General features: G+C 43.0%; 1 long non-coding RNA gene across 1 annotated transcript; it reads right to left on the reverse strand.

Moving 5' to 3' along the window:
- Window positions 1-5679: 5679 nt before the first annotated feature.
- Window positions 5680-14530, reverse strand: LOC102491223 (uncharacterized). Its single transcript, XR_333472.2, has 3 exons — window positions 14391-14530; window positions 7908-7977; window positions 5680-6021 (listed from the first exon to the last, which is right to left on the reverse strand). It is a non-coding gene; the product is annotated as an uncharacterized LOC102491223 (long non-coding RNA).
- Between the last annotated feature and the right edge of the window lie 1769 nt (window positions 14531-16299).

Below are 16299 nucleotides of genomic sequence, written 5' to 3' on the forward strand. Positions count from 1 at the left end.
CTCAAGCTTGAGAAACCAGTAGCTGGTAGTTCAGTCTTCCTACGTATCTCTTCCACATCAGCTTTCGAAACTTGTGTGATCTGATTTCTGTTACTTAAGAAAGAAGTTCCCATTCTTCATTTGTATATTTGTTTATTCTTTAAATATTGAATGAACATCTTTTCATTAACAATAACCAGACTAAGTACTAGGTCTTAATCCTCATGTTCCTCACATTTCAGCGAGCAAGAGACAAATTCGGAGATCTTTAAACTGGACCACAAGCAAAGAGAATGTAAAAAGGGTACAAGGTCTTCAAAAAGTTCATGGAAAGTGCATATTCGGAATTTCAATTATTATCGATTTCAATAATGAACATCTTTTCTTTAACAATAACCAGACTAAGTACTAGGTCTTAATCCTCATGTTCCTCACATTTCAGCGAGCAAGAGACAAATTCGGAGATCTTTAAACTGGACCACAAGCAAAGAGAATGTAAAAAGGGTACAAGGTCTTCAAAAAGTTCATGGAAAGTGCATATTCGGAATTTCAATTATTATCGATTTCAAAAGAATTTTTTGCACTAAATAAAATTGTGCTTTAATTTCATGTTTCCATAAACTTTTTAAAAAGTTTATTTCTTCTGAAAAAGAAAGAGAGAGATCAGCCCAACAGGGTATTGAGGCCATGATCCTCCCCAGCAGTGGCCGGCCCTGGACAATGGGTACTTGTGCATTGGGCATGCTCAGATAGGTCTTCAGACATAAACCCAGAAACTTCCCAAGTGGCTCAGCCCCACAGACATTATGGTTCACCTCTTTGCCACTGTCCACCCCCTCCACAAAGTTTTTGAAGTTCCTTCATACTTACCAAAATGGGGAGTTCTCTATCTTGAATGTAAGTGATGCGTGAGCCGTGCTGAAGGAAATAATAAGTATCTAGAGGCCAGCAGGGGGTGTAGTGGTGAGGGCCCTGGACTCCCACATGGCTGACCATGGTTTCATTCCCAGACCTGGCAGCTTGAAAATCACACTAGGTGTATGTCATACATGCCCCAAATCCCAGAGGAGAATGGAGGAGAAGGGACTGAAGCGTGGCCATCCCCCCAGGGGGTGATTTCTCACTCTCCCTCTCTGTCTCAAGCGAGTACACATGCCCTATGGCGAAAACAAAACAAAACAAAAATTATCTGGATAAATAGAGGCAGGAAGAATTTTGCAGAGAGGAAAACAATGGTTTGAAAAACTATAACTCAGTTTTTTTTTTTCTTTTTTTGGAGAGGTTTTTGCTATAGGGTGTACGCGCTTGCCAGAAAGACAGAAAGAGACAGAGAGACAGAAAGTGAGAAATCACCTCCCAGGAGGGATGGCCATGCTGCAATCCCTTCTCCTCCATTCTCCTTTCTGGATCTTGGGCATGCATGCACACGCACCCGGAGTGAGTTTAATCCACCGGTCCACTGGTCTAGGACTCGAACTGCGATTGACTACATGGGAGTTCAACGACATAGCCATTATGCCAACTGCTGGTCCCTCAGGTTTTCACCTATAATTAAACAAGAAGATGGAAAAAGTTACACTCTATATAAGGAATTATCTTGTAAGTAAAATGATTGATGCACTTGATGCAGTTAAAGCATTAATAAATTATCTGTGATCCAACAGCTCCCATTGTATCAAAAGAGCTTAAAACAGAGGCTATTGAGGGACCAGCAGTTGGCATAATGGCTGTGTCGCTGGACTCCCATGTAGTCGACCGCGGTTCGAGTCCCGGATCTGGTGGCTTATCCCCACGCCGGGCGCGTGTGCGTGCGTGCCCAAGATCCCGAGAGGAGAATGGACGGGAAGGGATTGCGGCCACCTCCTCTTCGCTTTCTGTCTGTCTCTGTCTTTCTGGAGAGCGCACACACCCTATAGCAAAAACCTCTCCAAAACAAACAAACAAAAACCAAAAAACAGAGGCTATCACTGGGACTAGGTCACGTTCCTGGCCGTCTGCTAATAGTGAAGGTCTTTCAGGGCTGGGGTAAGTCTACATGAATTCTAGGCTAGAATCAATATATCGTGGGATAGGTGACACAGACATCTCTTGTGAAAGGCACATTTATCATCTTCCTTTTCTCTTAAGTGGAAGGACTGAGACATTTTCCTTCTCTCTCTCCCGTTTATCCTGGCTTCTCAAAGAGCTACTCAGATTGGGTTGCTGTTTTCCGTGTGTGTAAATGAGTATTTCCACTCTCATTGTCTGTGTGTTCAGGCATGCTGCAATCCTTTCCTTCGGGAGAGGCCACTGTGTTGTTATTTCTGATATCTGGAGTGATTCATGTGTTTGGAATGAACAGATGATTCCACATTGGAGCCTCTGATAATACTGTCGTTCCTGCCGCACTGGGCAGAGAGTCAGGGCTGTAACCAAGCCAGCGGATCTTCCACACATGTGTAAAGCACTTAAGCTACACTGCAATGCAGGGTTTCAACTTGCATGGACTTGATGATTGAATTCTAGTTTCCTCTTGGGTTTTCTATTAACATTATGAGAAGGGATTAGTAAAATAGCAACTTGTTAAAATTTTTTCCTGAGGAACTAAAACAGAACCTACCCTATTATTGTGATTGAAATCTCTTAACTAAGATCTTAAATTTTGAGGATTTTTGTTGCCCTTTACTTTTATTATGTATGAAGTCCTCCCTAACTCCTCCAACTTTTATGAGAGAGGGAAAAAGGGAGAAAGGATAGAGAGGTACTTTTGACAGGATCTCATGGTGTCACGATCCTCCTGCCCCAACCTCTCAGTTCACTAGGATCACAGGCAGGTGCAGTTGTACCAGCATGTTCAGGTTGGTTCAAGAACCAAACCCAGGCCTCCTATGTGGCTTCCAGTCTCCCAAATGGTAGCACTGTGCACCACTGAAGTTGCGGTTTATAAAGTTTGTTTTTTCTTTTAATAGATTTTATTTGTTAGAGTGGTTTTAAGACCACAGCAGAACAGAGAATTCTCATATATCACACATTACTTACCTCTCCATAGCCCCCCATCAACAGGCCCCACCATAGTGATACATTTGTTATAATCAATGAACCTACACTGACACATCATCACCCAAAGTCTAGGTTTGCAGTGAAGTGCATTCGTAATTTTGTATATTCCATGGATTTTGATGAATGTTTGCCATGTATTCACCTCACAGTATCATACAGAGGAGTTTCCCTGCCCTAAAAATTCTGTGATGTGCCTACTCATTCCTCCCTCCCCACCGTCCCCTGATAACCACTGATCTTTTTATTTTCCTCATAGTTTTGCCTTTTCCAGGCTGACACACAGTTACAATCATCCAGTCTTCTCGGGCTGTGTAGCTTTTTTTTCTTGGAATTATGCATGGAAGGAGACTCCATGTCTTTTCATCATTTGACAGCTCATTTCTTTTTAGCACTGAATGTATTTAATTATCTGTATGTGTAACAGTTTATTTACCCATTCATCTATGGAAGAACATCTTAGTTGCTTCCAAGTTTGGGTAATTATAAAGAAAGCTGCTATAAACATCCTTGTGTAAGTTCTTATGTGCAGATACAAGTTTTCAGCTCATTTTGGTAACTATCAAGGAGCTTGATTGCTGTATTGCAAGGTAAGAGTATATTTAGTTTTGTAAGGAACCACCAAAGGTCCTTTCAAAGTGGCCTGCTCATTTCACATTCTTACTAGGAATGCATGCGGGTTCTTACTGCTTTCCAACCTTGTAGCATTTGGTGTGGTCGGTGTTCTGGATTTTGGCCATTCTGATAGGTATATATCATTTAACTGGCTTTCCTTAATGACACAATGTTGAGCATCTTTTATATATTTATTTTCCAATGGTACATCTTTTTTTAGTAAGGTTTCTATTCAGGTATTTTTAAATTAAGTTGACATTTTCTTTTCCTTTTTTCTTTCTTTCTGTTGACTTTTAAAAGTTCTTGATATATTTTGGATAACAATCCTTTATCAGATATGTCTTTTGCAAATATATTCTTCTAATCTGTGGCTTGTCTTTTTTAAAAGTTTCTTTCTTTCTTTCATGAAAGAGAGCACCCCCACAGGGTCTTAACACTGTGATACACCTTCAGCCTCAGGCAGCCCCAGATCATGGTCAAATACACAGCTGAATACTCAAGGAGTTTCCAGACCTGAACCAGGAGCCCTTCCACACAGAGTGGCTTGTTTTATCACTGAACCACTGTCTGGTCCTTTTGGCTTGTCTTACCTTCTTGAATGTGATTCATACATAGATGTCTTTAACTTTATTAAAGTTTGGCATACTGATGATTTATTTCATGGATGACACTTGTATTCTTTTTAATTTTGATAATGATTGTTTTCCTGCTGCTCTTGAAGAGAGGACGTCTTCTCCTTATTCTGTCTCCACTGTTAATGATAATGCCTTTTCTACGGATCCCACACGATTACTGTGAACATGAAATGAGGTAGTGTTTGGGGAACCAGCAGTTAGCGTAATGGCTATGTCGCTGGACTCCCACGTAGTCGACCGCGGTTCGTGTCCTGGACCCGGTGGCTTAAAACTCACGCCGGGTGCGTGTGCGTGCGTGCCCAAGATCCCGAGAGGAGAATGGAGGAGAAGGGATTGCGGCGTGACCATCCCCCCTGGGGGGTGATTTCTCGCTTTCTGTCTCTATGTCTCTCTCTGTCTGTCTGGCGAGCGCACGTGCCCTACAGTGAAAATCTCTCTCCAAAAAAAAAAAAAAAAAAAATGAGGTAGTGTTTGCAAATGGGTTTTCAAGCAGAGATGATGTTGTACACGTGTCAGGTAGCATTTCTAGTCTCTTGACAGCCCACACATGAGCCTATACATGTGCACATGCATGTACACACATACACTTTTGTTTTTTTCTTTGTTGTATACATCATACCATTAAAAAGGATCTGTTTCTTATTACAGCTGACAAGAACATTGGAAATCTAAGAGGTAAAAAGGAGCAGATGCCATCTTGAATTCCAGAAAGTTTAAGAATGTATTAACTTTTACTGTGCAAGGAGAATCTGGGTCCCTTTCAGTGCTGTCTCTGGAAGGGATAATGATTCTTTGCTTGTTCAGGCTTTAACCAGCTTTCTGAGCCTTCTGAGACCTTCTGAACACTTTCTTACAAATTGTGGTCTTAGCAAGAACCCTGCTAATTCAGTTGAGCCAACTCTCCTACCGCTGATGTCTGATCACGTGACTTCCTGACCAGCCCCTCATTCTTCACCACCTCACAAGTGAGGTCTGATCACCCTGGCTAGTCTTCAGCAAGAATCCTGTCAGGTCAGTTTAGCCAGAATTGTCCTTACATCTGAGGTTACTGTTGAGTGATTCTCCACTCACTGACTGACAGAGTTGAACCCCATTTTGCCCTTACTGCAATGGGACAGATTCCTCCCTGATGGTCCTGTATCAAGTATGTCTTGCCACGCTTTAACAAGCACTGAATATATATATATATATATATATTTGCTTTTAACAGAAGCACAAACATTTATTTTATGACTTTTGCCAAGATTTTTCCCAGTTTACATTCACCTTCTGCTTCAGGTTTTTCTCATTTATTTGGACAAAACCAAGTGACACCGCAGTTAACTTTAACTGAATAACTTAAGATAGCAAAAGAGCACAAAGATGGAGAGAGAGAGGAAGAGAATTCCAATGGAAACAGTACTGTGGCTGTTTGGCATTTTCTGGCCCCCAGACCTGGCTGCAGGACAGGGTGTCACAGTTGCCCATTGATGGGAGACATGCTTTGATGCTGGGTGCATGTTCTTGACACACTGTGATCAGGTGCGCATGATGAAAGGTATAGGACACAGACTGGGATATTAGTGGGGTTGGTAGGGTGGGGAGCAGGGAAGAGGGTGATAAGCAAGCCGCAATAATGAAGTAATAATGAAGACTGGATCTAAAAAGTCACTTGATTGTTACATGATCCCGTGGATGCAGAAGAGAACCAACATATTACATCTGGGTGACAGCGTTTCCGATCCTTTTCTTACTTTAATCTGTTTCAGTCTGGGTTCTTCCAGCGATGTTTATTTAGAAGACATGGCAAGAAACAGAAAGAGGAATAAGGAAGGAAGAAAAGCCAATGTAAGAGTGCAGACATCAGTCAAGCTAGAATAAAATTGTGGGTGGTAACAAAGCCCCCAACATAGTAATTTGTCCCATGAAGTCTTGTCTTGATCATGTAATGTCTGTTGGGTATGGGGCAACTCTCTGGGGCAGCTGTTGTCATGAGATGACTCAGCTTTATTGAATGGCTCTATCGTGTCTCTACCCAAGGCCTCTTTTTCCAGGGCAAGAAAGAGAAACAGACCAGTGGCTTTCCTTTCCAGATCCTGGTGGAGTTTACATGTTAAAGCTGCCATTCTTTTCAGTAGACAAAGGAAGTAGAACTTAGAGGTTCAGTAACTTGAGTGAGGCCAACTCTGGGAAGTGAGAGGACAGGCTTCCAAGATATAGCCAGTTCCTCTCTGCCCCTTTTCACCTGGATCGATGTTTGAGCAATCCAGCAGACCGCCCCCAAACCTTGACAGCACAGCCTTGTGGGAAACATGTTTCCCCAGTCAAGTTTGCCCTAAAATGGGGGAAAGAATAAAAGGAATTCTCCACCGTGGCATATCCCAGAATATCTCCACCAGGTAAACACATTCTTTCCTAACAGAAATCGGTTGGGAAAAAATGATCTTTCTGAACAGTGGTCAACTGCTGCTGCTAAAATTGGACTATGATCCGTTACAACTAAGTCCTCTCTAAAAAGTCCCATTTCCAAGTAGCTGATGGTAATATGGAAAGAACAGATGGTGTTGGAAGCATTTGCTTCTGGCCGAGGTGTTGGGTGTGGAGTCACTGGGCTGGCTGCTCCTCTGCTTCCCAGGCCCAACAGTAAAACTGGGACCAAGGCATCACCCCTCCTAATCCTCAAATTCTCCAAGCAGAATTACTGTGAAGAGAGTTTCCATACTGATAAATTTACTTGGCTCCATTTCTCCTGGCATTGGGTGAGCATCAGAAAACTATCATTTATTAAAGTTTAAAATAGAAAGAATGTCATTACCACACCAACCCTTCTTTTAAAGGTATTTTCTATGTCAGAATTTGTCACCCAAACTTGTGAGGTTTGCCGCTCCGTGAGGTTAAGTGTGGAACAGGCATGTGCTATTTTTAAAAATGAAATGACTATAATTCACCTACTATTCCAAACCTTTTGGATTATTTCAACATATTCTTTTCCCAAACTTGTTTCCTAAGAGTGATATTCCTCCATGAAATTAATATCACAGGCTTCTAGCCCAGCCCCAAATCATTGGCTGTTTTGATAACATGAAGCTTGACAATTACCAATTGTGATGTAGATGTGACAGCAGTCGGAGATTTCACTAAAATGACAGTAACAATTCTTTGAGGAGAAATCTGTTTTCAGAACTGGCTGGGGGAAAAGAATCAAAACAGAAACAAACAACTCAATACATCTATTCTCCAAAATGCATATAAGCCCGTTAAAGCAACTTGCTGGTCTTCTGTCAGAACCACATTACAAGGCAGACAATTTATAGACAGCCATGCCGCTCCGTGAGGTTAAGTGTGGAACAGGCATGTGCTATTTTTAAAAATGAAATGACTATAATTCACCTACTATTCCAAACCTTTTGGATTATTTCAACATATTCTTTTCCCCCTTCTTAGCTGGTAATACTTGTCATTATATGATGAGTATTTAAAATAAAACAGAAGTAAATTCTTACACGTCTCTAAGTCTGATTACAGCTTATAAACTCCTTCCTCCGCAAGGGGAGATTGGATCTTTGCAAACTGATTTTTTTATGCCCATGATATGTGCACGTGTGTGTGTGTGTGTACAAGCAGGTACACGATTCAGTTGTTGCCTGGTTTTTGAATACTCACCTTAAAATTTCGATGGTAGCCTCTCCTTAGCATGACAATGAATCCACTGTTTCCATGCCACAGCCAAAACCTAAGCAAAAAGAGCCCCATTTTAAGATCACGCCACATGGGCTTTCTATGCCAACAGCTTCTGCAGGGCTAGGTGGTCTTAGCCTTTATGCCCCACATGTGTCATCAATCAGTCCATTCCCCAGGCACTCTCAGGGGCTCCCCCAGAAGTCGGACACATGAGGGCACCTTTTAGCAGCCCTAGGTCATTTGACAGAGGAAGTTCTGACTTTCTATGCTACTACATCACCGAGGAATCGGAAGCTATAAAATTGCATGATTTCACTGCAACCAAATATTTTTTGCGTAACACACTGAAAATCACAAACATTATTTAATATTAGTTGTTTCTGGTTTCTTTCTTAAAAAAAAAGAAAAAAAAAGATTTCTCCAGTGAGACCCTTATGTTTCCAGGAATGAACCCCCACCACAGTCTCCACTCTAGGTAAGGATGGTGGATTTTTGCTTACATGCGTCTGACCATCATCCTTTCCTTTGCAGAATGTTTGGGGAAGATCATGTGAAAAGCAGTGAGCCTCTCAAATTCTGAGATGGTGTATTAGAGTTGTCTGGAGAAACAGAACCAATAGGATAAATATATGTGTAAAAGAAAAGATTTATTGGGGCCAGGAGGTGGTGTGGTGGTTAAAGCTTTGAGCTCCAACATGGCAGTTTGAGTCCCAGACCTGGAGACTTGAAAATCACACTGGGCATATGTGCACGTGTGCCCAAAATCCCAAAAGGAGAATGGAGGAGAAGGGAGTATAGTGTGGCCATCCACCCTGGGGGGTGATTTCTCAGTTTCCTTCTCACTGTCTCCTCTGTCTCTCTCTGGTGAGTGCATGTGCCCTATGGGGACAGGGGAAGAAGAGAGAAGGAATTTATTATAAAAATTATCTCACATGATCACAAGACAGAAAAATCCCACAATAGGTTGTCTGAAAGCTGGAGAAACAGTGGAAATACTGGAGCAGGGAAACTGGTGCAGTTCCAGTCTCAGTCCTAATGGGGTCCCTCAAGAGGCCATAGGCCCTGGGACCCTGGAACAGTTGCTGGTGTGAGTCTAGAGTCCAAAGACAAAAGAACTTGAAGACTGGGGGAAGGGGTTGGGAGTGCCAGAAGACAAGTATCCCTCCCCTGCAGGCTACCCCTCCCAGACTCCAGCTCTCCTCCTTCCCTCTTCCCTCCAGGCAGACGCCCCCTGCCATGACACCTGGTGTCTCTGCAGCCTGATAGGGACTTCCAGCAATAGTCAGACATTATCATCCTGCCATACCATGGAGCTATGCTCATCAGTTGAGTTTTTCTAAGTCCTTAATCACGCTGAGCCAGCACTTAAAAAGATGGAAAACTATTGAGACATAAAGAATTACGTGATGGAATTCTAGTTGGTCATAGACTGCTAGATGGAGGAGGTCTGTGTCAGATTATTTTGCTGCATATTTACTAACGATGTTAGAGAAGCAAGACAAGAAGATATAAAAATAGAAGGTGTAGAACCAAATTCTTTTTCTAAGTTTTAAAAATTTATTTATTTTTTAGAGACATTTTTTGCTACAGGGCACTTATGCTCACCAGAGAGACAGAAAGTGAGAAATCAACCCCCAGGAGGGGTGGCCACACCACAATCCCATCTCCTCCATTCTTCTCTTGGGATTTTGGGCACTCACGCACACACACCCAGTGTGAGTTTTAAGCCACCAGGTTGAGAACTCGAACTATGGTCAGCTACATGGGAGTCCAGTAATGTAATCAACCTTTCCCTCTGCTGGTACCCTAGAACTGAATTCTTTATAGTCCTTGATTCAGTATACATATACAGATGATAAATCTGAAAATGGAGATGAAAATCTCTTAGATTTATGTTAAATTTCAGATTTCTGCTTTTAATAAAGTATGCCATAGCTAATAGTTAATTCTGCTATTGTCATCACCACTCCTGATGATATCTTTAGAGATTAAAATCTTCATGTTAAAACCTTGAAAATGGGTAAATAAAAAAAAAAATCTTGAGTGGGACCAGCAGTTAGCGTAATGGCTATGTCGCTGGACTCCCACATAGTCGACCACAGTTCGAGTACCGGACCCGGTGGCTTAAAACTCACACCAGGCACGTGTGTGTGTGTGCCCAAGATCCCGAGAGGAGAATGGAGGAGAAGGGATTGCGGCGTGGCCATCCCCCCGGGAGGTGATTTCTCGCTTTGTGTCTCTCTGTCTTTCTGGTGAGCGCATGAGCTCTATAAAAAAAAATCTCAAAAAAAAAAAAAAAAAAAGGAAAAACAAAAACAAAAACAAAAACCTCAAAGTCTGTCTAGCTGAAGGGGCACAGGTGTTAGGAGCCAGCAGGTACAAATGCAGCTAAGGGCTGAGTGGAGCAACAGGATGAAGCAGGTCAGATGTGTAGGAGTGGAACACACAGCATGCTCTGGAAGAAGGTGGGGAGAAGGCAGGAGGAGGAAAGGAAATAGAATCCCACTTGCACTACTTGTTCATCCCATGCTGCAGCCAATTGGATAATTCCTGCCCATGATGAAGGTAGATCTTCCTCTGTCAGCACTTTCAGAGGCTGAGAAACTATGTTTCATTAGTCTTCCAGGCATTCTTCAATCCAGTCAGCTTGACACCAGAAATTAGCCATCACACATGAGAATGGAAATAGCAGGCCATGGAAAACCATGATTAAAAACATCTACTCAAGTTGTTGTCCATGGCTACTCAAGATCATATGCCTTTTGAGGAAGAATCAATAGAACTAAAGAAGAAATGAACATCATCCTGCAGTTTGGACTAAGGAAAAGTGACTCTACTCCCTCTAGTTGCAGTAACTGGATGTGACTTCAGGTTTCCTTCCATTGCAGGAGCATGGATCTGCATTTTGAAATTATAGCTATGAAATTGTATTTAAGAGAGCATGTGTGTGTGCATGGGTGGCCAAGTGGGGAGGAAGGCTGTACATAACTAGCATTTTGCGGAACCAGCACTCCTCTGATTTACTAGCATGCTCCTCATGATTTGGTAGATGCTTCTTACATAACCTAGCCCTGATTAGATGAGTGAGCTTATGACCAGGTTAGACCAGAATCTTTTCTCCCAGACCTTCAATCTTGACCCCAAATACACAGGGGCATAAGGGGGCTGCATCTGAGGCCTCTGACAGCAATGCTTAATAGGCAAAGCCTAAAATTCTTGCTACTGAAATTCCTGGAACAAGAGCAACTCTGGATCCTTTATTTCTCAAAGTCAAATGTTCAGCTAACATCACTAAGGATTCGGAGTGACCCAGAATCCTTCCGAAGAACCCTGCTGACTCAACCCTCTGCTCGAGAGACACACAAGATAATACAAGACACTCGTTTATCGATGACCTTCTAGGCACCAGGCCCTATACCAAACTATTTTCTGCAGTATCAAATTTCTTTCACTACTCAGATTCTGTAAGGGAATGATAGCATCTTATTGGATTCTAGCAGAGGTTGTCATTCTAGCAGAGATGTCACTCACATCTCTCACCTATAACCAAGTGATCCAATGTGTACAAATACCCCAGAAACTCTCTGAACCTGGAGTAGAATAATTCTGGACTGTTTTTGGCCTCATTTCTTAGCATTTCTCTGAAGGCTCAATTACCTCCTGCAGTCGCTGGCTTCATGGAGTACCCTTTCTGGCTGTTGACCTTTGTGGATCACTTCCACCTTCCTTGCTGTGTTACTCAAACTTCCCAAATAAAACACCTCCACTTAATCCTTGGCTTTGTGTCTGCGTCTTAGAAAAGACAAAGTAAAACAGGCTTTCTGGGAGGCTTAGAAGATGTAGCTTAGAGTCATCATGTGTTAATCGCTCCATAAATATTAATCCACCTCCACGTTATAGATGAGGACAATGAGAGACAGAGGATCCAGAGGATCCCTAACCCTAACCTAACCCTAACCTAACCCTAATCCTAACCCTAACCTAACCCAACCCTAACCTAACCCTAACCCTACCCAATATCATCCAGGGAGCAGATGGCATATCGAGGTTGGCACCCAGAAATTACCCTTCATGACAACGTCGATCCACTGCCTAGACCAGGATTTGTTCAACTGTTGATATCTGGGGTGAATGCTTCTTTGTTGTGGGAGCTGCCCTGTGTAGTATAGGGTGGTTAGCAGCATCCCTGGGCTCTAGGCACTAGACCAGAACCACTTACCCACTGCAGTGACAATAAAAATGCCTCCAAAAATTGTCAAACAGCATCTAGGGGGAGGGAGGTATTGCCCTGGTGAGAAGCCTGCACTGGAGAGCCAGGTCCAATCAGTAAAAGCTCAGTGATAGATCAGAGTCTAGACTGATGGAGAGGCCAGAGTGACAGAGCTGATTTATTGACCCTGTATAAGCCTCTGATCCAGTCTCTGTCTTCTGACTCCACATTTGGCCCATTTTCCGTTATGCAAGGCTTCCTGAGATCAATTGTTCCACCGCTCTGCTTGTTAGAAAGTTCTTTCCCAGTGAGCCCAAATCTGCTTGTTGGGAACTTACTTCATCAGTGTGCCCTCCAGAGCCATGCAGAAGCCTAATCCCTCTTCATGGGCTGGTACTTCAGCAATTTGAAAACAGCTCATGTGTTCCAGCCCTGTCCCTGCCCCCCAGGCCTGCACAAACCGCTTGGAGTCTTTCCGTGGCTCTCGCAGCACTCAGAGGTTCACACTCAATGGCAGTGTCAACGACTGTAACACCTACTGGTGCCAGGTTCTACGAGAAGTCAGGCTCCTTCTCAGGCCTGTGACAAAAATTTCCAGGTACCTAGAATCAATGTATTTTGAACCTTCCGGTGATTCTGAGCTAGGCCTTCCAGGTCAGGATTTTGGATCCTCTGATCTGACTTATTTCACCTCCAGGCAATAGAGTTCAGATTTATCTATTAAAGCGTCTGTCTAAAAGATGTCTCTTGAAGAAAGTATTAAAAAGACATTCTTAAAATAAAAGGATATTAGCTGAAAGAGGTGCATTTTGTGCCCAGCGTTATTTTCAGTAAAATAGTCTTTTTTATAATTTGTAACAAAACAAACAAAAACTTAGAAGTTGATACAAAGAAATATTAGCCAGGCTTATTTCTCTAGATAGCGGAATTAAAGAGATTAAATTTTTTCTTCTTTCTTGTTTTCATTTTAAAGATTATAATTGAACATACATGTGTGTATGAAAGGATCTTCAAAAGGATTGATGGAAAATGCACATTCTGAAAAAACTATGCAAAGATGTCTGGGAACCAGCAGTTAGCGTAATGGCTAGGTCGCTGGACTCCCACGTAGTCAGTCGACCGCGGTTCGCATCCTGGACCCGGTGGCTGAAAACTCACGCCAGGTGCATGTGCGTGCGTGCCCAAGATCCCGAGAGGAGAATGGAGGAGAAGGGATTGCGGCGTGGCCATCCCCCCTGGGGAGTGATTTCTCGCTTTCTGTCTCTATGTCTCTCTCTGTCTGTCTGGCGAGCGCACGTGCCCTATAGCAAAAAAAACCTCTCCAAAAGAAAAAAAACTATGCAAAGATGTCAAACTTTTTTGAACCAAAGTATGCCTATACTTTAATTCTATTTTTCTACAAACTTCTTAAAGTACCCTCACATGTGTGTATGACACACACATGTGCACACATGTATATATACATATATAGCAATACGGTTTTGAAAATTATTTATGAAATGGTAATGACAACCATTTATTTCTTATAGGGATGATGACACCTGGTAGAAATCAATGTCAGAAATATAGGATGCAATCATGAAACTAGACCTATTTGGGGAATAAGAGAACATTAGCAGGGTAGAATTAAAACAAATGCCAGGAGCCAGTAGATGGCTTAATAGTTACACTACGGAACTCCTACATAGATGACTGCGGATCAAATCCCGGACCCAGTGACTTAAAACTCACACTGGATGCATGTGTGTGCATGCCCAAGATCTGGAAAGGAAAAATGGAGGAGAAGGGATTGTGGTGTGGCCATCCCCCCCGGTGGGTGATTTCTCACTTTTTGTTTCTTTGGCAAGTGCACATGCCCTATAGCAAAAACTCTCTCAGAAAACAAACATATAAACACCAGGTCCTCGCCCTTCATTTAAGGAAGTGGAAAAGAAGACCTAACAGTGATAAACCTCTTTATCTTTTCCTGGGCACATCCACATAAAGAACCTAATTAAAAGGAATGGACATAAAGCATAAAAAGTAGTAACAGCAAGGAAGCAAGTTCCAAGGGTGGGGGAAAAACCACGAAAACAGGCTCTTAGATCTGTTCCAGGTAAACCGCCATTCCTTCGGCTTACGGGTTACAGGAGGTTCATCACACAGGAATGACGATTTAACTCCCTTTTGCCTGAGGCTTTCTTTTACATGACCCATGTTTTCCTCCTTCCCTTTTAACTGTCCCTATTTGGGTTAAATAAATAACAATGGCTTACTTTTCTCCTGGAGAGTCTTGCTGATTTCCCATTGCTGCTGCCTGCCTATATACTGGCATGAGACCCTCCTGTGGGTAGGTGCTCTCCTCTCTTCCTTGCATAAGTTTTCTCTTCCTGCGGGTGAAGTCATGTTATTTCTGGTTGCGAGGATCAGGGTTCTGGGCAGAGTCCACAGCAGCATCTCCTCCCTTTGGCCACAGTTTGGCTAATGAGCACAACGTTTGCAGGTCTGTGTAAAACCTCCACCAACCAGCCCCCACTTTTTTTTTAAAGTGAAATGTAAGTCTACATTTCAAACTACACCAGACAACTGGACTCCACAGGGGGACAGCCTCTGTTCTGTGGGAATGATACTTCTGAATCGTTTTGAGGGCCATTCTATTTCAAGTTGCAAGGACTGTGTGTGAGAAAGAGAGAGCGAGAGACAGAGAGGACCGAGAGAAAATTCTAGCAAAGTAATGTAATGTGTGCAACGTGTGCACGGGTGCTGGTGGTAATGCTGCCCTAAATAGCCTGGGCATTCACCGGCTGCTTTTGGTTCATCAAATGCTAATCCTTTCAGGTGCAGACTTATATAAAACACCGAGGGTTAGAGGTGCACAGCAACCTCAAAGCTCTTCTGCTCCATAAGGTAAAGACATGTTTAAACTAACAGTTTGATGTTATTTCCAGAGTACTAACAAGGAGACACTTCAAAAACTTACCCATTCTTTATTAAATAGCGATATAGGATAGGATACAGACCCTAGAATGTGCCGAATTAATAACACGCATTAGGTAGATTACAGCGGTTCTTATCTAGACTGCTTTTGGATGCATTGCTGTCTCTGGGGGGAGAGTCCATTTTTTCTGTCACCTACAATGACGGCAAGAAAGTCATTTCATTTCACAAGGAAAACCGGCACCTGGTATTTGAAAATAGTTCTTTTCTTGCATGCAAAAAATGTCTTAAATTTGATGCTCAGCATCCCACGGTGATGGATAGGGATGCTGCACACAGGGCAAGTCCACTCTATAGCTTTGGAGAAGGTAGCAGTTGTGACAGTGTATGTGCGAGATGCTTGGCATGAGCTGCCTCTCCTAATTCCCACCACCGCCGTAGAGGTAGGGGCCACCATTATCTACATTCACCATGGACTGAACACGGCAGAGCTTCTGACCACAGTGCTCAGACATCTCCTCTGAGGATCACTGTGTATTTTCCAACAACCAGCCTGCTATTTAAAAACATTTTATTTTTAAATTGCTAGAGGGCACCTGTAGTTGCCAGAGAGAAGCAGAGAGGGAGAGGGAGAAAGCACCTCTCGATGGGACATGGTCACACCACAGTTCCTTCTCCATTTCTCCATCCTGTCTGCACTGGGGGCATGTACATACACACATCCTACATGCTTTTTAAGCTGCTGGAGCCAGCTTGAATTCAAACTGTGGATGGCCATGTGAGATCCAGCTCTCTTAACCACTGGACTACAGGCCTGATTCCATTCTGTTATTTTTTAGATTTTTTGGAAAGGTTTTTGCTATAGGGCATGTGCGCTCGCCAGACAGACAGAGACAGAGAGACAGAAAATGAGAAATCACCCCCCAGGGGGGATGCCCACGCCACAATCTCTTCTCCTCCATTCTCTTCTTAGGATCTTGGGCACGCACGCACATGTGCCTGGAATGAGTTTTAAGCCACCGGGTCCGGGAAGCGAACCGCAGTCAACTACATGGGAGTCCAGCGACATAGCCATTACGCTAACTGCTGGTCCCCCCGTCTGATATTTTTGTAAGGCAACAATTAACTTCTTGGATTGGCAGGAAATGTGATAAAAAGAAGCAAGTCTAAAAAGAAAAAACTTCTCCTGGGAGGCCAGACTGTCAGAAAACTTGTGGCTGGCCTGCCTGAGTTGGGAAATGCGGTAAA

The sequence above is a fragment of the Tupaia chinensis genome, unplaced genomic scaffold, assembly GCF_000334495.1.
Source record: "Tupaia chinensis unplaced genomic scaffold, TupChi_1.0 Scaffold000057_1, whole genome shotgun sequence".
In the NCBI taxonomy this organism is placed as follows: domain Eukaryota; kingdom Metazoa; phylum Chordata; class Mammalia; order Scandentia; family Tupaiidae; genus Tupaia; species Tupaia belangeri.